General features: G+C 36.3%; 1 pseudogene; it reads left to right on the plus strand.

Annotated features, from left to right (window-relative positions):
- Positions 1-7,646: 7,646 nt before the first annotated feature.
- LOC131514536 (ectonucleoside triphosphate diphosphohydrolase 6-like) lies at positions 7,647-8,703 on the plus strand (annotated as a pseudogene).
- The last annotated feature ends 16,700 nt before the right edge of the window (positions 8,704-25,403 follow it).

Genomic DNA, 25,403 nt, shown 5'->3' on the forward strand with positions numbered 1-25,403 from the left:
CCATTTACAATTGCAACAAAAACCACAACATACCTAGGAATAAACCTAACCAAAGAGGTAAAAGATCTGTGCTGTGAAAACTATAGGGCACTCATGAAAGAAATTGAAGGTTACACAAAGGAATGGAAACAAATTTTATGCTCATAGATTGAAAGAACAAATATTGTCAAAATGTCTATACTATCCAAAGCAATCTACACATTTAATGCAATCCCTACTAAGATACCACAAGCATTTTTCACAGAGCTAGAAAACAATCCTAAAATCTCTATGGAACCACAAAAGACCCTGAATAATCAGAACAATGTTGAAAAAAAGAAAGCAAAACTTGTGGCATCGCAATTCCAGACTTCAAGTATATTACAAAGCTGTAGTCATCAAGACAGTATGGTACTGACACAAAAACAGACACATAGATCAGTGGAACAGAATAGAAAATTCAGAAAGGGACCCACAACTATATGGTAAACTAATCTTAGACAAAGCAAGAAAGAACATCCAATGGAAAAAAGACAATGTCTTCAACAAATGGTGTTGGAAAAACTGGAAAGCAACATGCATAAGAGTGGAACTGGACCACTTTCTTACAGAAAACACAAAAATAATTTCAAAATGGATTAAAGACCTAAATATGAATAGGAAACCATCAAAACCCAGAGGAGAACAGAGGCAATCTCTTTGAACTTGGCCATAGCAATTTCTTACTAGACATGACTCTGGAAGCAAGTGAAACAAAAGCAAAAATGAATTATTGGGACTTCACCAAGATAAAAAAAGGCTTCTACACAGCAAAGAAAAAAATCAACAAAACTAAAAGGCAACCTACAGAATGGGAGAAGATATTTACAAATTACATATGTGATAAAGGGTTAGTATCCAAAATCTATAAGGAACTTCTCAAACTCAACACCTCTAAAAACAAATTATCCAGTTTAGAAATAGGTAGAAGACATGAATAGACATTTTCCCAAAGAAGACATACAGATGGCTAACAGACACATGAAAAATGCTCAACATCACTTATCAGAGAAATACAAATCGAAACCATAATAAGAATCCATCTCACATGTCAGAATGACTACAATTAACAACACAGGAAACAACAGATGTTAGTGAGGATGCAGAGAAAGGGGAACCCTTTTGTACTTTTGGTGGGAATGCAAACTATTGACACTCTGGAAAACAGTGTGGAGATTCCTAAAAAATTTAAAACTAGAACTATTCTATAACCCAGCAATTGTCCTACTAGGTATTTACCCGAAGAATACAAAAATATGGATTCAAAGAAGCACATGCACCCCAATGTTTATAGAAGCATTATCAATAAACCAAATTATGGAAATACCCCAAATGTCTATCAACTGATGAATGGAGATATATATATATAATGGAATATTACTCAGCGATGAAAAAGAATAAAATCTTGCCATTTGCAACAGTGCGGATTGCACTAGAATGTATTAGGCTAAGCAAAATAAGTCAGTCACAGAAAGACAACTATCATATGATTTCACTCATATACATAATTTAAGAAACAAAACAGATGAACATAGAGGAAGAGAAAAAAAAAAAGGGGAGGGAGGCAAACCATAAAAGACTCTTAAAAATAAAGAACAAACTGAGGGCTGCTGGAGAGGGGATGAGAAGGAGATGGGCTACAAGGATGATGGGTATTGAGGAGGGCACTTTTGATGAGCACTGGGGATAATACTTAAGTGATGAATCACGAATTTCTACTCTTAAAACCAATATTATGCTATATGTCAACTAACTAGAATTTAAATATAAAATACAAATAAAAGATCTGTTAATCCTCTTTAATAGTACCTTGAATATTTTTTACTGTTTTTCTAAAAAAGTTCTAGATTTTGTCAAGTGACATCAACTAAAGACATTTTTAAAATATTTTGATTTATAAATTTTTGAATCTATAACCCAATTTGGAGATAATTAACATCTTGACAGTTTTAGTTCTTTTAATCTATGAATATAGGACATTTGCTAATGCATTTGAATTTTTTGACCATGATTTGCTCATTTCCCTTAAAATTTTTTGTGAAATTATTGAGAAAACTACTCCAAAGATTATATGTGTAGTTGACATTGAGATGAATTGCCTTTTGAACTGAGAATGTGATGTGATCGTGGCTTTCAGAACCATGTTAGAATTTGGTTCTGATTACAACTTTTTAGAGAATTCCTCACTCGTCAGACCTACTGCTCAACAATGAGCAACTTTTATTTTAATGTTGTTTAGATGAGAAAGTGGAAGAGATTTAGATTCGGTTCTCACTTTCACAGAGACTATAGCCCTGTGGGATACTAGTTTTCTAGAAAAATGGACTTGAATTCAATTTGGACAGGTGTTGAAATTGTGACCTCATTCCTTTGATGTATACTGAGTCTTGGTGAGCCAAAGTTCATCATTTTGTGGCAATGTCTCCAGAACAAAACTGTCAGATGCTGGGTAACCACTTTCATTAGATATTTTAGCCAAGTCATCAAGACTTTTAAGAATACTTTTATAAATAGTTTACATACTCTTAACTGCTGCATTTTTAATTGCTTTCTGGATACTTGGTCACTTCTTTACTATAAACAAAACTCAATTTTATTTATTTAAATAACATTACTACCAGCTCTTCTTGAGTATCTTATTATAACTTTTCCTTTTAAATAAAACATACATATCTTACTCTTTATCCTTTTTAGACACATACTTAAATCCTTATAAATTATTGATATTATTGCTTAATTGTGAGAAAATCAGAAATATATGACATGGATGTGAGTGGATATTTAATAATAGAAAAACTACATGTGGCATATAACACATGTAAGAAAGAAGCCTAAAAACAGAAACATACTAATTATTTATTCAATAATTTTATATGAATTAAGAGACACCGTTTGAAATCGTTTTTGTAAAATCAAACAAAAAGGGGAACCACTCATGCTTTTAATATTTTCAAGGCCAGGGGCATCTGGGTGGCTCAGTCGGTTAAGTGGCTGACTTTGACTCAGGTCGTGATCTTGCGGTCCGTGAGTTCGGGCCCTGTATCCGGCTCCGTGTTGACAGCTTGGAGTCTGGAGCTGCTTCAGATTCTGCCTCCCTCTCTCTCTCTGCCGGGCCCCCATTCATGCTTTGTCTCTCTCTGTCTTTCAAAAATGAATAAATGTTTAAAAAAATAATATTTTCAAGGCCAAAATTCAGTTGAATTACCCACATATAAAATTTAAATAAAAGAAATTAACATGCAGGTTGATAATTAAAGAGCGAGCCTCTCAGAATTTAGAATAGGTTATGGAGACTATGGAATTGAAAAGAGAAGAAGATATTCTGGGTTTAAGGAACAGAGGCAAAGCCACAGATCTTTCAAATATGATACTAAAGAATTTAATAAAAATATATTTTTTGCCAGCTGTTTGCAGATTTTCTAAATTACAGCAAATGAGTTGTAAAAGCCATGTGCCAGATGGAAAAAGGCTCATATTTCCTAAAGTGTTAATGAAGTTTAGTTATAGCAAGTTAGATACAGGAAAAAAAAATGGTATAAGACATAACGATTTTGTCAAGCCAGCAGCTGTCACAATGAAGTACTCATTTGCCTATATTTGGGCATGTTTCCCATATTTGTTACCATATTTATTATATAATGAAATACTGAAAAATGTTCACCTTTTATGCAAGTCAGGGTTAATGGATTTCATTTATTTATAAAAAATAATTAAAATATCATGTGGCATTGTACAACTACAATAATCCTAAGAATACCTGAATGGTTTCACAAAGTTTTTCCATTTATTTTATTTTTTTAGTTTTTATTGAAATTCCAGTTAACATACAGTGTAATATTAGTTTAAGGTTTACAACTTAGTGATTCAACACTTACATGCAGCACCTTGTGCTCATCACAGTAAGTGCACTCTAATCCCCATCACCTATTTCACTCATTCACAGGGTTACCCTCTGAAAATATTTAGAGACGCGTCTAGGAAGAAGTTGCAATGGCCAAGTTCAAAACGTTGAAAGGATTGCTGTGAAATAATAAATGTGTGTTGTTTTAAGCAACTATGTTTGTGGTCATTTGTTACATAGCATTAGGTAAATAATACAAGACCATATATGATTCCGCCATTCAGAAGATATTAGAAGTATCAGCAATATACACTAATGCTGACTGGAGCCTTTGGCAAAGACCTATAAATGCCATCGAGTTGTGATGGCGGGATTTAAAACTAGAAAAATTATCTGTAGCTACCTCCAGGAGTACTCTCTTTGAAAAGCAAATTATAGCCCCTTTTAGGGCTTTAGTAGAGTTCGAATACTCATCAAGTCAGGGTTTACGTCCAAATAGTATTGCAATAGAGAGGATTCACCTCATCAAGCAGAAATGACATATTTAGGACTATGCATCACGGGTGACCACTAGTATTAGTGATCACATAAGGGAACAGGCAGCCAATATCTTTGAGCCCTACATTAATTCCCTCTTAGAAGTTACCTGATCCCATAATTACAAGGAGTTAAAAAACTCTTCTCTATAGTCAGTTATTAGACGACTCCCAACAAGTATCATGGCTAAAGGTGGAGAACCAACATTCAATCCCGGAAGGCAGCTACTTTGTGACCTGTGATAGCTTCATTTGGCTGAAGAAGGAAAATATATATTCCCTAAAGGAGCGCAAAATTAAGAGTGATATTTCTCACTTCATCAGAAGAATAAATAATGGCAAGGTATGGATGTATACTGTTCCTTAGTAGCTAATAGCCTGGCTTTATGGTCAGGAAATGGTCCCTAGATGACTGGAGGATTAAAGGAACCCTACTCTGGCACTGGAAGTGATCTCTTAGCTACTTTAGATGAGTAGTAATAGACATTCGAGCAATACAAATTTGGGAATAGGGAGAATCCCTTTCTGAACCTCACTATCAAGCATGTGCTCTATTTGCTTTCTCATTGTCCATTATGGGACAATTGCTGAACTATCAAAAATTGCACACCAAAGGCATAAAATGAAGTTTGATTCCTTCTAAACATATTTTCAAAAATGCTTGCCATTCAAAACTATTGTTCCCTCTATTTTAAAGGCATATTTTTAGATTTTTAATTTTGAACAAAAATAATGCTACATTTGAGATGGAAGAGTTCTATATTTTAGGTGAAAGAAATTACACCAAATCTTCTGGTATCAGTTTTAGCACTACAGATACTACTACTGTTATCTCTCATTTATTTAATATTTGCAATGAGTTGTATATTGTTTAATCACTTTCCTTGATTTCTCTTTAACTAAATTTCACAATTGTTTGAGAGAGTATTATTAATGTCAACACCGTAAGTTAATTGACTTTACTGAGGCACACACCTGGTAAATGAGTAAGTGTTTGAACCCAGGCAAGCTGCTTTCAGAAATGGCATTCTAAAGCACTTTGTCATATTGGATTTGGTAATATCAAGACATAATTCCTCTATATCTAGGTCACAGATAATACAATATCATATATTATTATAAGCTGCTCAAGTATCTAAGGTGTGATCTTGCTCCAGATGTTTTCTGTAGACGTACATAGAAATGATTCTGCTAGAATTTTCTGGTCCATGGAGTCATTTCCTGAGTACATTCCCTCTACTTCCAAACAAACAGTTCTAACTGATGATTAGGAATACATTTCAAAATGTTAGTTTCTGATACATGCTGTGGTATGCAACTCTGAGGGAAAGTATTCTATATTTTTTCCATGTGCTACAATGTATCCACAAATATTTCCAGAAGACAATTCTAGCTCTACTGGCAGAGAGTGTTGGAGTCAACTGTTCTGTAGTGTTTGGACAGCTTACTACATGAGGTTCAATACTTATTTTGTTTCTCAGTTTTTATAGTAGAATGTCACCTGCACTACAGAAGTTTTCTTTAGCTCGTTTTTGATTATGATTCAGTAGTTGTGTAACAACAAACTTGGATGACTTTTGTCCAAGTTCTTGGGAAGTAACCTCTAAACCCTTGGACTTTCCTTGGTCATAAGAATGTCCTTGATTTTCATGGTGGACTTCAAGGGCACCTACAGGTTTATGCTGAGGTGGCTCAGTGGGGCTGGGGGAGGGGGGATGCATAGTTCGTGCTAAGGAGATGACTCAAGATAGAAGTTGGCCATTCCAGAGAGGAAGACAAATCACGTAAGGCTTAGAGCTTTCTGTCACATGATATCAGCCAGATCTCTAGAGAGTGGAGAAGGCCAGAAATTTCAGTTCAATAGCATGATGAATGATTCCATCAACAATCCACAAATAATGAAACTCCAACAAAAACTGTAGAAAATGTAGCCTGGGTGAGTGTCCCAGTTGGCAATGCTGTGTGTTATCACACAGTGATGTGCTGAGAGGTTGTTACCTGACTCCACAGGAGGAGGACAACAGAAGTGTTATGTTTGGAATCCTCCAGGACCTTGCTCTGTATGCTCTGCCTTCGGCTGCTCTGATTTGTATCCTTTTGCTGTAATAAAACTGTAATCAAAAGTATAACTCTTTTGGAGTTTTGTAAATTATTCTAGCAAATTATCCAACATGAAGAGGTAGTGAAAACTCTCCAATTTATAGCCAGCTGGTCAGAACTGATTGTTGCCCAGGGACTCTCAAACTTGCAGCTGCTGTCTAAAGTGAGGGTTTGTGGAGGACCATGCTCTTAATCTATGAAGGTTGGTCTAAGCCAAGATAATTGAAGTTAATAGTCTTTGCAACAGAAGAATAGTGAATTTAAACATGTTGATTTTACTTCATAATTTAAAAATATATCAGTGAAATACTGTGAGATATTTAAGATCACTTAAATGCAGTACATTGTCTATTATGAGTTTATGTGTGGTGTTTGAATATTAGAATTGTATTAACATCACAGAGAAAAATGTATACATTAGGTTCAATGTCTCCATGTGTTCAAGCTAAGTGTTGTTGTCGCAGTTTATATTTAATTCAAAACAAGTTTAATTTGTGTCTTCTATGCTTAAGTGTTCTTAGGGAAGCTCGCAGAAGAACAGGAAGCAGCCTCCACCTACCTTTGGTGCACTTTTGGGCAGACCAAAGGAATGACACTGGCATCCATGGATGGGACAAAGGAGGCCATACAAAGCACACGTGGAAAACCAGGGATATGAATGGCCATTTGTGTAAAGAAGTTTGGAAGTGCCTCTGCTACCAATTAATTCTGTGAAAAGGCTTTGGAAAGAGCAAAAATGAGATGATAAAGTGTTGTTTTTCTATTAGAGAAGCTGTGGACTCATGTTGGTGCTCTGCCATGCACTTGCTATGCAATCATAGCTAAGACACAGTCCTTAAAGAAATGAGAAAAATACAAAATAATGGGAACCTGAAGATAATAGAAACAGCATCACCCCTGGGCCTTCTTGTGTGTCTGTTTGTTTATGTTGTGTACATCAGGAAGCACTGGTCTCTGTCATTCAGCACATCTTCAGCAACGCTGAGGCAGCTGCGGGAGAATGGAAGGGCCAGCTGGCCCACACCAACCTCTCCACAGCTAGAAGTGATCATGAAGTCTTCTGCAGGATCATGGTTGGCATGGGGATTCCTGGTACCCACATATTCATCTTCTAATTTGCACAGTAGGCCAGAGAAGTTTCCAATTTGACCCGTGAAAGCTTCAGAGCACTGAAGCCAGGCATTTCTGCTTATTATCATGATCTTGAAAGAGTAATAAGAGAGAGTGTTAAACAGGAAATTCATTTTGCCTTCTGAAAGGTCACCTGTTTGTTCCTTGAGAGAACAACAAATTTATACCTATTATTAGGATAAAAGGCTCAGAAGCAACTATAAAGACATGAGGTTAAAGAAGTGTTTAAGGCATCTCCTTCCATGTAGGAGAGGACTGTGTTTTCACCATGAATGGAATAAATGAAGACATTTCATCATGGATCACAGTCAGCTTCCTAATGGGCGGTTGAAGGCCCCCCAGGAGGAAGCAGTGTAGGCATGCTGGATTTGTGGGGAAGATCCACTCGGTTCATCTTACTTCCAAGAGTTGAGAGCACCCTTCTGACATCCCCAGTCATTAACGTAACATTGTTCCAGATGTTTAACAGAACCTATAATTTCCATTTCTACATCTACTGGGTCTTGTATTGATGTTGGCCAGGCTTGTAATTAGTATGGAAAAGAATCTGCTAAAGTTGGAAAGGAGTTGCTCAGCCCTGGTTTGTCTCCCAGTTTCAAAGGAGAATAGAAACATGTTGAAATAATATACAGATTATCAGGACAAAAAGTGGTTAGCCGCCATGTGTTGTGTGCTAGCAGAGGGACAGAACAAACAAAGCGAGCTTTTAAAACAAAGCAAGCAAAATGGAAGAAGTGAAGAACTTGGATTTTTATGTATTTTCCTACTACCATGATTTTGCAGCAAATTTTGGCCTTCTAGATACAGATAAAGGAGGCAGTCTTGTGGCTGGAGACTTTGAGACTTCAAACAAGTGTGTGTGTTAGACAATGGAGACTCATCCACAGAAAAAGCCTTTTGTATGTATGCATGGATATCACCTATGTCAGCTTGCTACCGCAAGAATTCATGTTTCTAGGGAACAAAGTGCTAAAGCTGACTCAGAAAATTGACAATGTTAAGACTAGTTATGCTCTGGGAGCCATTTTTCATTACATCGACTCACTGAACCGACAGAAAAGTCAAGCCTCTTGGTAGCCCAGCTTCTCAGCTTTCTACTGCCAAGCTGCCCTATTCCCCCCTATCTCTCAGTCAGCGCTCAGGTTTACCTTGGGACCTCCTCCCCAAAGTGGTGACAGTCTCCACATTTTACGATAAATAAGTTCTGAAGATCTAATGTATAATGTTGTGACCATGGCTGTAGTTGATAGTGTAGTATTGTATAATTGAAATTTACTGACATGAAGTGTCGTCATCACAAACACATACACACACACGCACACACACACACACAAGGATATGCTTGCTAATTAACTACATTGTGGGAATCCTTTTAAAAGGAATACACACATATATCAAACCACGTTGTACGCTTTAAACTTATTATGATTTTGTCAGTTTATACCTCAGCAAAGTTGAAAAAAGTCAAAAACAGAAACAGATATTGCATACAAGAGAGGACTAAGAACTTGTTTGTTGATACACCCATCCTTGCGTTTATGGTACACGTTGCCTCTATCTGTCTATTATACTCCTTAGAGTGGATTTTGAAGCATGGGCAAATGGTTTTGGCTATGTCCCTTCACTTTAATCTTTAAAATGAACAGAAAAGAACCATACATCTTTGTGGAGCTGCCTCCCTAGCCTGGTCTGTCGGGTGGCCAGACATCGGCTGATGTGAGTTTATCCTCGTATTAACTGTTGGAAGGGCCCAGAGTGTAGCCTAACAGCTTGTTCCCTTCTAGCCTCAGGGTGGGGGGCACTTCTGTGCAGACCCACCCCGGGGATGGGCAGGATTCTCTGTGTGATGGTCCTTGGCTTCAGCTTTATCTTCCTCACCTATGTAGCACTGAGGTCTCATGGCAGAATGGCACCTTTGTCTCATGTGACCTGAAGAGTGGAGGTGTGGAAGAGGTTCAAGAGGAAGAAGTAAGATGCATGTCCAGTTCTCAATGCTTCCATCTACCAGTTGGCTGTAAGTGGGCCGTGGACCAGATAGGGGCAATGTGAAGTCGTTCAGGCCAGTGACACCCAGCTTCCCCTTCCACACTGGCACCTCTGTCTCCAGGGTTGTTGCTGCTGTGACAGGGCATTCCTGTGATGCAAGAGTCTTTTACTGTTCTCTCTGCTACCTGCCTGGTTTCTTCCTGGAAGGGTGGACCTCTGCATTCTCTGAATGGGGTCATTCTATAGACTGTCCTGGCTACTCTCAGTGTGAGCCAAGTAAAAGCAACACACACACACGCACACACACACACACACACACACATGCACTTGGCTCTCTAAGAAAGATGGATCCAGGGGTAGAGTCCTATGAACTTTGTAACTGAACATGTTTATCTCCTCCTTGAGTGTGGACATGCACAATTACCCAGATGTCTGTTTTCCTCAAATCCTTGGCTGTTTTGGTTTTGATTTAACTGACAGAGCTGTCACCATGAACAGTCCTGTGGATCCCAAGGAAGAGGGTTTAGGAGATGCAAAATATCACTTTGTAAACCCTCATGTGCCCTGAGGCACATGCTTAATTAAAAACAGTGCTTAAATATGGGGGTGATGTTGAGAGTCAATTGTAAGAATATTTATAGTTGTATTGCTTCGGTTTAAAGGTCTGTGAACGACGACATCTCTGTAGTGTGAGTGCTGCGGAGCTCGTGGAAAAATTATGTTCAGACAGTGCCTGCTTTTCCAGGGACTGACTCTGTCCAAGTGCATCACTAACCTGGAGCAGCCAAGGAAGGGCAGATGATGCTGCGGACCCCGCTGTACTTCTCATCCGTAGATCCTCATTCAGGGGTCTGCCTGAATCAGAAACCCAAGCATCACCCTCTCTTTACTCTGTCTGCTATCTCTTTTTTTAAAAGTTTATTTATTTATTTTGAGAGGGAGGGGGAATGGGCAGAGAGAGAGAGAGAGGGAGAGAGAGAATCCCAAGCAGGCTCCCCACTCTCAGTGTGTGGAGAGTGGGGCTGGAACTCACAAACTGTGAGATCATAACCTGAACTGAAACCAAGAGTTGGATGCTTAACAGATGGAGCCACCCAGACGCCCCACTCTGTCTGATGTCTTAAGGCAGAGTCCATTGACCCACTGGCAAAGGGATATCCTTGATACTTGTCCAGACCCATCCTGTGTCCTGCTGGTCACCCCTCTTCATCAACAGAAGTCTATTCCTTGGGAGACAATGCATTCATTCTGCTTAAATGTGGTTTAGGGTCTTCCCGCCTGGCTCTTAGAATCAATCATGCAGTGAATGTACAATAAATAGAATAAGCTGAACCTTGCATATTCTGTCCAAAATAAAATGGTTTACAAGGGCAAATAAATAAAGTGTTCTTATAAAAATTTATCAAGCAAGAGCAAACTTGCCAAAAAATGTATTATATGTTGCTTAGTTCTTTAGTGAATAAATTACAGTAACACCTTTAAATAATATGTAAAGGCATATTTTTTTGCGCCTCAACCACATATAACCTCAGGATCTAACCCTATTGCCTAGAGTCTTATATATCACACAAATTTTTACAATTAATAGAGTAAATTAGGGGCACCTGGGTGGCTCAGTCGGTTGAGTGTCCGACTTCGGCTCAGGTCATGATCTCACAGTTAGTGAGTTGGAGCCCTGCATCAGGCTCTGTGCTGACAGCTCAGAGCCTGGAGCCTGCTTCAGATTCTGTCTCTCTCTCTGCTCTTCCCCTGCTCCCACGCTGTCTCTCTCTCAAAAATAAAGATTATTTTTTTTTAAATAGAGTAAATTACACAGTTTCAAGTGATCAGTCAGTTTTACTATCCATAAGGTTTCAAAAATATATGTATCAGAAAAGAAAGTAAAACTTAGAGCTACTGATTGTGTCATGCTTTGCCAAAAGAAATGGAAAGTGAGAACACTTGGAACAAAGTTCTTAACTGCTATAGGGTGAACTATGAGAAGTTAAAGTTTTACACACGGAGGAGAATTAAGTTCCCAGATTTCAATGATAGAGTACTTCTATTGTTCAGAAAAGTGATGCAGTAGTTGTCTTTCCTCTATTCCAAAATAGGCTATTAATGCTGCTAAATTTTGCTGAGACATTTCTGCAAGTCAAAGAGCATTCTTCTTCCAACACTAATTTATATGTGAGAAACTGTTTCTAACATCACCGATTAAAAATTCTTTGGGAAAAAAATCTGATTGTTCTGGCATAAGGGAGGTGCCTACTCCTTGGCCAGTTAGGTGTGACTGAACAGCTGGAGGGAAGTCTTTGCAAATCAAGGATTTTGATCCTATCAGTGTTTGAAGTCAAACTCATACTCACCCTTTCAAATTTCTGGTAGTTATGTATAGGAATTTTACTAATATAATTATATAATTGGTAAAGAAATGAAATATTTTTTACTAACGGTGATTAACTGACTTTTCCTCTTTTCATATTTTGGCTATATTGCCTCTAATCATTAATATGTAATAACTGACAGGATTTAAAGTTAATCTCATATAATCATATATTTCAAAGGGAAATCTGATATAATCATAGATTTCAACGGGAAACTGGTGCTGTGTATATTCCTCCTGTTACATGATTTCATTGAACTTTCTGAAAGCTTACTGTCTTCTCTTAGATCACATCTGTACCACCAGCTTATTTATTTCCCTTAAGATTAAGGATTGCTTTAATAATAGGGCTCCCAAATCCCCAACACAATGTGCATGATAAAATAATGTGGAAAGAGGAGATGAAGTAATCCCTAGAGAAAGAAAACATGTTTTCATATGTGCCTTTTCATTCCACAGCATGTTGGTGAGCAGGATAAATAAAAATGTGTGTGTGTGTGAATGTGTGTATATATGTCTGCTGCTCTTGAGGTAGCTTTCTAAATATTAACATTCAACCTTTGACCCTATCCTATCCTTTAAATATGCATAATTGATGTGGATACACACACACACACACACACACACACAAATATTGATTTGATAGGTGATTTGATTTCATTTCATAGGCCATTGTTAGGAAGCCAATATAAATGTAGCTAATAAACATTCAAATGATCACTGAGATCATGCAATTAAAAAATTTATGCGTGTAGAGGAATCCTAAATTCTTTCTGTAGTTAGCGTAGCTCTCCATAATCCAAAATATAAACCCCTAAATTTCAATGCCTTAACACAAGAGAAGTTTACATCTCACTCGCTTAGCTAGCTAATGTGGGTGGATTCCCGTTTGATGTGAGATTGTCTCCTCTGTAGGTTATTCAGGAACCAGACTGCTTCCAGATGGTGGTTCTTCTGTCCCCCAGACACTCAAGAGACTTCTGTCCTCAGTCCTCGAGTAGGTAAAGAGAAAGCAAGAGGAAGGTGTTCTGATTCATAGTTCACTTCACCGAGACACATCTTGTTTTACTTTCACGTTCGCTTCCATTGGAGACAGCTCTTTTTACCACCACAGAAAGGGTCTAGGTAATGTCATCTTTTAGCTGAGAAGTCACTTCCCAATGAGAGCTGTATAAAAAGGGGAAAAAAAAAAGATTTTGTTGAAAATCAGTGTGCTGCATCCTCCATAAAAATAGCCAGGAAAGTTAAAAGAAGCTTCTCACTTTGGAAAGAGTTAAATAATCTCAACTTCATACAAAGTTTAGCACTCACCAAGTCTGAATCCAAACTTTAAATTTTCTCTCTGATGGGAAATTGTAATGAAGTGAAACACAGATAATATATGGCATCGTTAAGGTTTTCTTAATTGGGAGTTGTTCTGGACTGTAGGCTGTCCCTCAATAGATAGACAGATACTTCTTCATTTTGCTATTGTATGTGCCAAACTAGGATTTACCATGAAAGTATAATAATAAAATAGCAATATGCTAATTAATTAATGTAGTGGATATAAAGGTATTGCTTATAAGTTACACTGTATTGACTGATGCCACAGAATTTGCAAACAAAATATCACATAGTATGTAATTTATAAGATTAAGATAGCTTGAATTCAACTATAAATTCATGAAATCTTCATTTAAATAAATATTGCAGATATGTATAATACAGGTACTTTTTACTGAATTCTTCATAAACACATTTCTATTTTGATTTTATTATTTTAATGATTGGATGTATTATGTATTTATGTGCATATTTATATACTTGTTATTATATGTTGCCTCATTATTACTATCTTATGCTCTTATACTTCACCTTATTATTACTATCTCTGCTATTGATTAAATTCATTAAATATTACTACTGGGCTGATTTTAGTAGAAATACTTTGAGTTAATTGAAACCCACTAGGATTTTGGCTTCTAAACTACAGTATGGAAAGTGGTAAATAGACTGCTAAGGAGAGACATAGCAAAAACTCATTAAAAACGCTAATTAGCAAGCTGAATCTTTCTGACTTACCCACTTCACTAATCTGCTAGCTAAACACATCATAAAAATGTCCTGCGTTGGAAGTGAGCAAATATCCAGAGGAAGGCTGTTTTGAATTTCCAGATTACTTTCAATTAACTGGATGCAGAACAATCTAGAATATGAACAGCTGTGTTATTGCAATTGTATTGTAAGTCCCTAAATGAGCCTTAGTGTCCAGTCACTCTACCTTGGGCAGTATTGACTGTTTCTGTTTCTTCTCACCCGCTCCTTACCCTTTCTACTGAATCATTTATTTAGTTTACAGTTTCTGGTACTTTTATTATATCATCTTTCACATTTTGTTTTTTACTGCATCTACATTATTACAAATTTTATCTCTTCTACTGGATCGAAAGTTCTGTGGAGTCAGGGATTATATTTTTTTACCTTAAACCTGTTTGGAAGTGTTGACTCTGAGAATAAGTATAGATGCTGCACTAGGTCTTTAAAAATTTGTTCCGGAGGTGGAGGTGGAAGATTATATCTGGCTACCAGTCCTACTGAACACACGTCTTCCTTCCGTGTGTGTGTGTGTGTGTGTGTGCACGCGCGCGCGCGTGCGCACGCGCACGCATGTGTGTGAAAGAGAGTGTATGAAGGTAATTATATCTTCCTAAAATACATTAGATGAATTTCTTTATTTTAACATCTTGAACAACTGATATAAATAAGATACTGATAAATAAATAAGTATTCTTCACATTGGGAATCTCATGATCTGGACAGTAAAAATGGCAATTCATAGGTTCTTAGTCCCTGGCCACAAATCTAAATCTTTATTATGTAATTAATCTAAATTTTTACTATTTATTAATAGCAAAGTTTGCATTATATTTTCTTTTTTTTATTTTTTTTTAAATTTTTTTTTAATGTTTATTTATTTTTGAGACAGAGGGAGACAGAGCATGAACGGGGGAGGGGCAGAGAGAGAGGGAGACACAGAATCGGAAGCAGGCTCCAGGCTCTGAGCCATCAGCTCAGAGCCCGACGTGGGGCTCGAACTCGCGGACCGCGAGATCGTGACCTGGCTGAAGTCGGATGCTTAACCGACTGCGCCACCCAGGCGCCCCTGCATTATGTTTTAAATTTATATGTCTATTTATGTTTTATTTCTCAATTTGCTTTGGCCTCTCTCTCTTTCTCTCCCTGTATATAGATACATATAGATATAGATATATAGATAGATGATGATATAGATATATAGATATATAGATCAGATGATGATATAGATATAGATGATATAGATATAGATTTAGACAGATATAGATGATGATTCAGATATAGATATTGACCAATGCCTTAAAACTTTAAATTTTTAGTAAATTTTCCTGAAATCTTGAAAGAAAAATGAGACATAGAATGATCTGAAACAGCTCAGGTGGGTAACATGAGGTTTTAATTTTAGTAAATTAAAGGACAGGACCTTTATAGGAACAAGTCATTTGAGATCATGGGCCTCATCTTCTGGAGTTACCAGATTGATATTTAACCGGACGCATGAACACCTTGGTAACTAAAACTATCATGAACTCTGCAGCTGTCATTTCATTTCCTTCAGATAAATAGCCAGAAGTGGTACTGCTGCGTCCTACTGTGGTTCTATTTTTTTTTTTTTTTTTTTTTTAGAAACCTCCATAACTGTTTCTTACAGTGGCTCTATCAATTTATATTCTACCAACAGTGCACTAGGTTTCCTTTACCCACATGTTCACCAACACTTTTTATCTCTTGTCTTTGGATAATAGACGTCCTTCCATGTTTGAGGTGATATCTTATTGCGGTTTTGCTTTTTACTGGTGATTAGGGATGCTGAACACCTTTTCATGTGCCTTGCCTGAAGGGACAAATCCATAAATATCTTGCTGAGGCTGACGTCCAAAACATTATTGCCTATGTTTTCTTTTAGTAGTTTTCTGGTTTCAGGTCTCACATTTAGGCCTTTATATATTTGTATCTTGAACCTGTTTTCAATTTCATTGAATTTTTTCTTTGCTATCTGACAAGCACAAAAATTATTTGTTATATAACACATTTCCATTGGGTCTTTTATCATTTCTCTGTCTATCTATCTATCTATCATCTATTTTCTTCCCTATGCGTCATGAATGCTGTTACCTTTTATCTACTAGATTGTTTATGTATATATATATTAATCATTTTAGGTACAGATGTGATCATTCCAATATATATGTTACCTATTTTGTTTTATTGACTGTTTCCTTTCTTGATGATGAGCCATGCTGTGTTTCTTCTTTCATGCTTCATAATTTTTTCACTTGATTTCCAGGCATTTTGGAATTGAAGTAGGTAATATTTGTGTACAGAAATTTAAGGTGTTCTCATCTGTCAAGTTGAAACTTCTTTGAGGCAATCAAGTTTATGCTGAAATACTTCTATTTTTTATTATTATCATTATCATTATTGTCATCATCATCACTTGGCTTTTGTTAGATTCAGGTCATTTATTGCATACTTCAAATTATTTGAATTCAGGACCAGAAGCTTCTATTTTTGCTGGATATCTATTTCAATTAGCTTTTCCTGCCTTCATCTTTCAGCTAGCCCTGGGCAATTGCAAACTAGGAGAGGTGTCTCTTTTTTCTCAGTTCTCCTTCTCCTCTTCCACATGTCGATATCCAGTATTTGATACTCACTATAAGATTCAGGGAGACATTTCTGTTATTAATGGGTCCCAAGACTGGTATTTAGCCCGGTCTCTGTCACTTCTGCTATTTCCCCACATGTGGAAGGCTGCTGGGTTAAGTAAACGCCTGAAGTGTCTATAGTGTTTATCTTAGTTTTCTACCTTGCCATAATAGTTCTTTAGGTCTGAGATTTATACCTCACAGGGGGTTCTCGCTTGGGGTCCTGCCTTGTCTTCAGTCTCTCTGTGAGCACCTAGTGAAGACCAATGGAAGTAGCTGTCTGATTTCTCAAGTCTGACCTTGAATCTATTACTCTAGAGAGTGTTTACTCTTAAGCTAGCTCTCATTTTGCCATTAAAGGGTCATTAGCATGCTCATCTGATTTCTTCTTACCCCGCTCTCTTTTTCTTCCATCTATTGCTCCCCCAAAGGTAAAAGCAGGTGTGGGCCTCTTTGCTGACAAGATGTATGCATCGAATTGGACACTAGTTCATTGGTTTTCTTCATGGCGCGAGCTCTCTTACATGCTTTGAAATGGTTTTGTTGGTTTTCTAACTTGTTTGCACTATTAGAGAGCATTCCTGTTTCTCTTGTGACTACCTACATAATAGCAGGATGTGAACTTTCTCTCTGCTTCATTTGTGATAGAATTCTTAAGATTATGTCGCAATTCACTAATGTGCTTGTATGCAGTCTATTGTTTCTCAAATCCCCAACAGTATGCATTATATAAATCTTATTCAATATTTCTAATTTTTCAAAATGTATTTACTTAGCTCTGCTCATATATGTGTAATTTTTCATTTAATAATGTCTGTCTATAAATTTTAGGACATATCGTTAATTCAATCTTTGCAAACATCTTAAATAATTTTAATATCTTTTTCAGTTAAGTGACATTATTATTTCCTGTTGTGAATTTGTATTTTAATTACAGAATTCATTAGCTATCTTTCTTAGAATTAGGTTTGTCTCTTACTTATAGAACTTTTTTCTTTTCTTATTATTTAAAATGTCTCCTTTGCATCATCCATGCTCCCCCACCCCCTGCCACATCCTTCCCTTCCTCCGTGTCTCTAGTTCTCTCCCCTAAATTTAATCCAGGAGCCTGGATCCGGTTTCTCATCAGTGTATGAAGTGTCGTTAGTATTTTTTTATGCTTCAAGAGCCAAATTCCTGGCCACCATTGCACGTGTGGGACTGACACCTCTTTAGACAGTGGCATAAATGTGCTCATTGTTTTTTGACTTGTGCTTTTTTTTGGTTTTGTTTTTGTAGATACTTAGCTTTTTAGGAGCTTGGATTTGTAATTATTTCATGTATTATCTATCACTGTAATATACTTACAGCAAAAATGATTATCAGTGGGTGGACTCATAGCACTACTGTGGAGGCATTAACCATCCTTCTATTTTTTAACTATTTTTTCCAAGAATCTCCACAGGAATTGTCTTAACACAATTTTTTGGTTGTTTTTTTTCCTCCTAACACAATTTGTAATCATTAGTTATATATATACACATATACACCAGCCACAGAGTCTGAACATAATAAAACATAATGCTATAATGCCATAGAAAGGTCAAGGCTCATGGAAAAGCAGACTAAATAAATGCTGATTACACAAAATGTTTGTTCTTCTCTCTGATTTTTTTTTTTTTTTAAAGTAGGCTCCATGCCTAATGTGGGGCTTGAACTCCCAACCCTGAGATCAAGAGTTGCATGTTATACCAAGTGAGCCAGCCAGGCACCCCTGATTTTCTCTTTGCTATGGTCATATGCAAGAGCATGTGGGCAAAAAATGCTAGTTAATTTCTTTACCTTGCATTAGACATTTGACTAAATGCTGCTCCAGTGCCTCCTGGATAATTTAGAAAAGTTTGATAACTCCAGTGAAATGGCCATTTTAGTTTTCTGAAGCTTCCATAGGCAGAGGCATCAATTTAGGAACACCCATGGATAACTTTTCTTTTTTTAATTTTTTTAATGTTTATTTATTTTTAGAGAGAGAGAAACAGAGCATGAGTGGGGGAGGGGTAGAGAGAGGGTGACACAGAATGTGAAGCAGGCTCCAGGCTCTAAGCTGTCAGCACACAGCCCGACGTGGGGCTTGAACCCATGAACCATGAGATCATGACCTGAGCTAAAGTTCTACACTTAACCAACTGAGCCACCCAGGCACCCTGCCCATGGATATAACTTATGAAACAGTTAAAAGCTAGTGTGAGATCTTGAAACAAAAAACCCAAAAAGATGTATAACAAAGAAACATTTATGAAAATAATTTAAATCTTCTACTTACACACAAATGCTTTGATTTTCACCCTGAATCTTATGCTATTTCCTGAATTGAATCTCTGAATATGTGAGCATATATATTCACTAGGTGATGAAATAACTAAAAAAAATATTGAGCTAGTAAGCTGTATGAAAATTCAGATATCTTACAAATCTTTAGAAAAGGTGGCATGTGTTTCCAGTAAATAAGAGTTAAAATTTATAGTCTATAAGCAGGGAAACTGAAAAGCTCAAGAAAGTGAATAAAAATCATAACACAAAAGGACTAAAATGTACATATAACTAGTCAGAAAACTTTAATAACATACACTCCTCATTATCCTCATTTTTTTCCTTTACTTCATCTACTCTGAAAAACAACAGAAGATCACATCAATATTTTAGACATTATTCTGTAACACATACTCAAATTGTTTACTGTTACTTAGCATTCAGCTGAAATTCATACCCAATAAAATCTAAAATAGGTTAAAAAGCAGGGAAACACACTCTGGAATTAATATTACAAATTAAGACCCAACAGAGTTCTAAAGATACAGATGAAAAATGCCAGAAGAGTACTTTCACTTTTGTCCTAGAGTGAATTTAAAGTACAAGACATTCTATTTTATATTAAAACACCAAAATTAGATATTATGACGCATTATGGTAGCAACCCCTAGCTGTTCATACCCCATCTCTCCATGCACTTGTGCTGTCCCCTCCTGCTCTGAGCCTAGGCTTGCCCACGTGACTTGTTTTGGCCAATGTGACAATAACAAATCCACTGGGAGCGAAAACTTTAAGCTTGCTGGCTGGGCTTGCTCTCTTGATACTTATGCACCACTTCTTCCAACTGGGTGAAAACAGCTGGGCTAATCTGCTAGAGAATGAGAGATATGGTGGGCAGTAAACAAAGTCTATATTCCTGACTAAAATAAAATATTCTGTATCCCACTGGGCATGAATAATCAACAGGAAACGGTTGGTACCCTATTTGCTGAGGAGCAGTAAGGTGCCTAATATATACCCTAACATGGGCTAAATGCACATATTCAAGTATTCATTATCTGGAATTTTTGGTGCCAGGAATATAATAAGATGAGCCATAAGGTATATACAATATCTGGGGAGAAAGAAAAAGCACACAAGGTAATTGGATAAAAAAGCAGAGTGTAAAAGCTAATAGGTTCATTGTAGGTGCAATGGAGGTAACAATGGCAAAGGATATCTCACATATCTTTATCTCCAAAAAGCAAGTAAGAGGATAGATCAAATAATGAAGGTGAAAACAGTTCGGCAAAGCTCCACTTCATTCTTTCCAGGCAAAAGTGAAATGGTTTTAAAAATAATAATATTAATGATTTTTATATTTTATATGCCTCTTTGGTAGTATGAAAATTACTTTATGCATGTATGTTATGCCAAGATTTTATGTTACACAAATATAAAAGCTATATTTTGATCAAAAATATAATCTTATTCAAAGCTCAGAGAAATTTAACTTCTTTTGATAATTATAAGAATGGAGGATATGGAGAAATGTTAATGCCTAAATCAATTATTTGTATTTTTAACAAGTCATCTGAAATGATGGAAATAATAACTCTAATGAAAACACAAATTAGTCATAAAGAAATAGATATTGGTACCGAATGGGCATTACAGGTTATCCTGTTTCACAATATTTCATATACAGGGACTACACCATACAGAACAATGGTGGACTTTTCAAGTTTGTATTGAAGTAATGACAGAGCTTGTCTGCTCACTCCTATAAAATTTTGTTTCAGATTTCTTTAATGTGTAACCCTTTAATAGCCTGAAATATGAGCAAAGCCCTTTACAGTTTGAGTATGATACCCTAATTTCTGTAATTTAACTGTTTGAATATTTTTAAATGGCCTTTAGACTCCAGAAATAGATTTCAAGGCACAAGGAGATGCGTCGCTTTAAACCAGCAACTTAATCTTTCTTGGCTCTCACAGACCTGATGAGCACTCATATTGCGAGTTGGCTTAACTGCAACATTTAAATGAAGCTAGCCAACTGTTGTTAAAATAATCTGCTTTTGCTTTTGACATTCCTTCTGCTGCTTTTATGCCTGCTTAGTGCTCTGAGGTCTGGGTGACAATGATCCAGACTTTTCTAAACCAGTAAAAGAAATTCATTTCTTATTATGAGTAAGCCCAAGTGCTTCTACATAGGATTGTTCAACTCCTACTGCCTGCTTTAGAAGTGACTTTGGTGAACCAGTTTTATGTGTCAATATATTCTCTGTAAACAAAGCAGTAGAGAGAGCAAAGACAATACTTATCCAGCACTATAACTAGAGCAGGAGAAATTCTTTGGGCAACAAATGTACTTGTAGCTTAAGAATGTGTGTTAGAAATGGAAAGGCACTAACTCTACATTATAGTTTCTAAGCAAAGGTGACCAGATGTTCTACTTTGGCTGATTAATTTGTTTATTAATTTAATATCCTCGTAACTTGATTGTTTCTCAATGTTTATCTACTCATTTTTTATTAATCTACTTAATGTTGTGTATGTAAAATATATATTTGAAATAAAATATTATTAGTTACTATATTCTAATTTACATTTTTATTTTCCACCTGCTAATTTTCTAGTAATCACCATGAAATCAAAGGGTATTTTGTGGGTTTTTTGTTTGTTTGTTTGGTTTCGTTTGGTTTGTAAATGAGATGGTTCTAAAAATTACTGTTAGGTGTCATTTCTGATAGTACTTAATAGGCAAGTCCAAAGTTTAAAACTGTGTAGCTCTTTATAAACAAATCTATCTCTTTACTCACAGAAAATAACTACCCTCAGGAAGTGGAACTTTTTGTCAATATTTGTTAAATCAGATATAAGCAAAAATGCACAAAGAGAGAGAATTTGACATTGGAGTCGTTAAATTGAGTGAAATCACTAAATGATCATTCTCCTTTATTTATTTTATTTAAACAAAACAGATATACTTTCGACATCCAAAACAAAACAAACAAACAAACAAACCCAGAAAACAGAGCAATAAAAGACACGTTGACAAAGTGTATCATCTGTAAAATAAATTGTGTCAGCAGTCTTCAAAAATTAAAGCAACCAAAATGCATATCTCATCTTTTGAAAAGGTAAACAAAGTTTCATATTAATTAATTATTAATAATATTAATAAATATTTTTTGTTTTTTATTAATTTTAAGTTTATTTATTTATTTATTGTTTTTTTAATGTTTATTCATTTTTGAGAGACAGAGAGAGACAGAGCATGAGCGGGGGAGGGACAGAGAGAGAGGGAGACACAGAATCTGAAACAGGCTCCAGGCTCTGAGCTGTCAGCACAGAGCCCGACGTGGGGCTCGGGCTCGAACTCACAAACTGAGAGATCATGGCCTGAGCCGAAGTCGGACGCTCATCCTACTGAGTCACCCAGGCGCCCCAAGTTTATTTATTTATTGAGAGACAGAGACAGAGTACACGAGCAGGGGAGAGGCAGAGAGAGAGAGAGGGAGAGAAAATCCCATGCAGGTTCCATGCAGTCCGCAGAGAGCCTGACAGGGAGCTAGAACTCACAAATTCTGAGATCAAGACCTCAGCTAAAACCAAGAGTCAGCCACCCAGGTGTCCCAAGCAGTAAACTATTTATTTAAATTAAGATATGGTTATAAGGTGCAATATTAGTCATAGAGTTGACATACTTGGGGATCTGTATTCATTGTTCCATGATCACAATAAAGTGAAAACTATAAAAGTACACACTTATTAAATGAGTGTGCACTATATGGTTCCAAATTTAAGAAGAAAACGCTAAAGATAAACAATGAAATACATAGACCAACTTCAGATTATATTTCAAATTCTTTAGTATATTCCACATATAGTTTGTAAATTTTATTATTATTTTCTAAATGCTGATTTATTTATTTTGAGAAAGAGAGAAAGAGAGGGTAAACAGAGGAGGGCAGAGAGAGAGGGAGACAGAGAATCCCAAGCAGGCTCCCCACTGTCAGCACAAAGTCCAACATAGGGCTTAAACTCATGAACTGGAAAATCATGACCTGAGCCAAAATTAAGAGTCAAATGCTTAACTGACTGAACCACCCAGGTCCCCCTACAGTTTGTAAATTTTGATATTATCTCTTATATTAATTAAACCATAATGCCTTTTGAACCATAGTGAATTGACAAGGCAAATTTAAATAATAAAATGACTAGATAAGTGTGTATTAAATTAAGTCAATGGCAAGGAAAAGAAAAAAAATAATGAAAGTTTTGGGGCGCCTGGGTGGCGCAGTCGGTTAAGCGTCCGACTTCAGCCAGGTCACGATCTCGCGGTCCGTGAGTTCGAGCCCCGCGTCGGGCTCTGGGCTGACGGCTCGGAGCCTGGAGCCTGTTTCCGATTCTGTGTCTCCCTCTCTCTCTGACCCTCCCCCATTCATGCTCTGTCTCTGTCTGTCCCAAAAAATAAATAAAAAACGTTGTAAAAAAAAAAAAAATTTAAAAAAAAAAAAAAAAAAAAAAGAAAGTTCTACACTTTTTTAGTTTTAAAGCTGTAGCATTTTTCCTCCAATGCAAAGTTAATTTATTTATACCTGTCAAGTTTTTTGTTTGATGATTTATTTAACTGAATGCTATCTAATTCACACTATCTATGCTTTAGTATAGGTACCCTCTTCAATAATAGAAGCTAAAACACGAGGGCTTCCATTCACAAAATTTATTAATAGAAATAAAACATATTTAATAAACAATGAGTGAAAATATAAGTATAAAGCTAATAGTCTCTGATCTGGCTATATAACAAAAATATCTATATAAACATTATTATACATGTATTCCATTAATTTCTGGATAACATTCCTCAGTCAGCATGTTTTGGTACATCTTAACTAATGAGTGAAACAAAGAAAAAAAATGTGGAAGTTTAGGTACCAAATAAACAGTTGTCTTTTGGTAAATATTTTTCCCACTTTATACTGATCTATATTATCTGATTTTTTTTTCTGATAAGCATGCATTACCTTTATCATGAAAAAGGTCTATTTCCAATTTAGAAACAAATGAAGGCAATATCTCTTATTTCTTAAAAATAATGTTCAGCCACCTGAGTGGCTCAGTTAATTAACTGTTCAGCTCTTGATTTTGGCTCAGGTTAGGATCTCACAGTTCGTGGGATTGAGCACTGCATCAGGCTCTGTGCTGACAGTGCAGAGCTTGCTTGGGATTGTCTACTCCCTCTCTGTCTGCCCCTCCCCTTGCATGTGCTCTCTCTCTCTCTCAAAATAAATTAATATTAAAAAAAATGATGCTCATTGAATTATTGATCTATTCAAAATTGAGTTGAGTAAGATATATTTAACACAATTTGTAAGAGCTTGAAATATTAGGTTAATTATATGAGGTATCTATCATAAATTTAGGTCTATTGAGAATTTCCAAATTGTAAGATAAAACCAATTTTTTGCAAATCATATTTTGCTCTTCATTCACATGAACAGTTTGGAGTTGCTTTCTTTTTATTTCTTCTTGGTATAAAGACGACGATGCATATTAACAATGACTGTTTCTGAGTTTCACCTCTTTGCCTTACTCACTACTTCTTTGTAATACTTAGAATGCACCCTTCTTCAAGAAGCCGAAAACAGAGGGAGGCAAACCATAAGAAACTCTTAACTATAGAGAACAAACAGAGTTGCTGGAGGGGAAGTGGAAGGAGGGATGGGCTAGATGGGTGATGAGTATTAAGGAAGGCACTTGTGAGGAGCACTGGGTGTTATGTGTAAGTGATGAATCACTAATTCTACCCCTGTAATCAATACTATCCGATATGTTAACTAACTTGATTTAAACAAAATCTTGGAGGGGTGCCTGGGCGGCTTAGTCAGTTAAGCTTCCTATTCTTGGTTTCAGCTCAGGTCACAATCTCAGGGTTTGTGAATTCGAGCCCCTCATCAGGCTATGAGCTAACAGTGCGGACTCTGCTTGGGGTTCTCTCTCTGCCCCTCTCTCTGCCCTTCTTCTGCTTGTGCTCTCTCTTTCTCAAAATAAACAAATGAACATTAGATAAATAAATAAATAATTGGAAGAAAAAAACCTTAAATTTAAAAAAGAAAGTAAGAACTTTACTATGTGGCTTAAACAAAAGTGATATATTGTCTCTAGATAACAAAATATTTGAAGTAATATGATTTATTATTTTTTAATGATTTTAAGGTATAATCGATATATTAAAAAACTGCATATTTAGTACATAGAATTTGAGGAGTTTGGACATATGCATAAACCAGTGAAACCATCACTATGATCAAAGTAATATGTATATTCATCACCTGCAAACCGTATTTCTTCATGCCCCCACCTCTTTTTGACAAGGGTGGGAGGGGTAAAAAACACTTAACATGACATCTACACTTTTTTATAATT

This window comes from Neofelis nebulosa, chromosome 1 (assembly GCF_028018385.1).
Source record: "Neofelis nebulosa isolate mNeoNeb1 chromosome 1, mNeoNeb1.pri, whole genome shotgun sequence".
In the NCBI taxonomy this organism is placed as follows: domain Eukaryota; kingdom Metazoa; phylum Chordata; class Mammalia; order Carnivora; family Felidae; genus Neofelis; species Neofelis nebulosa.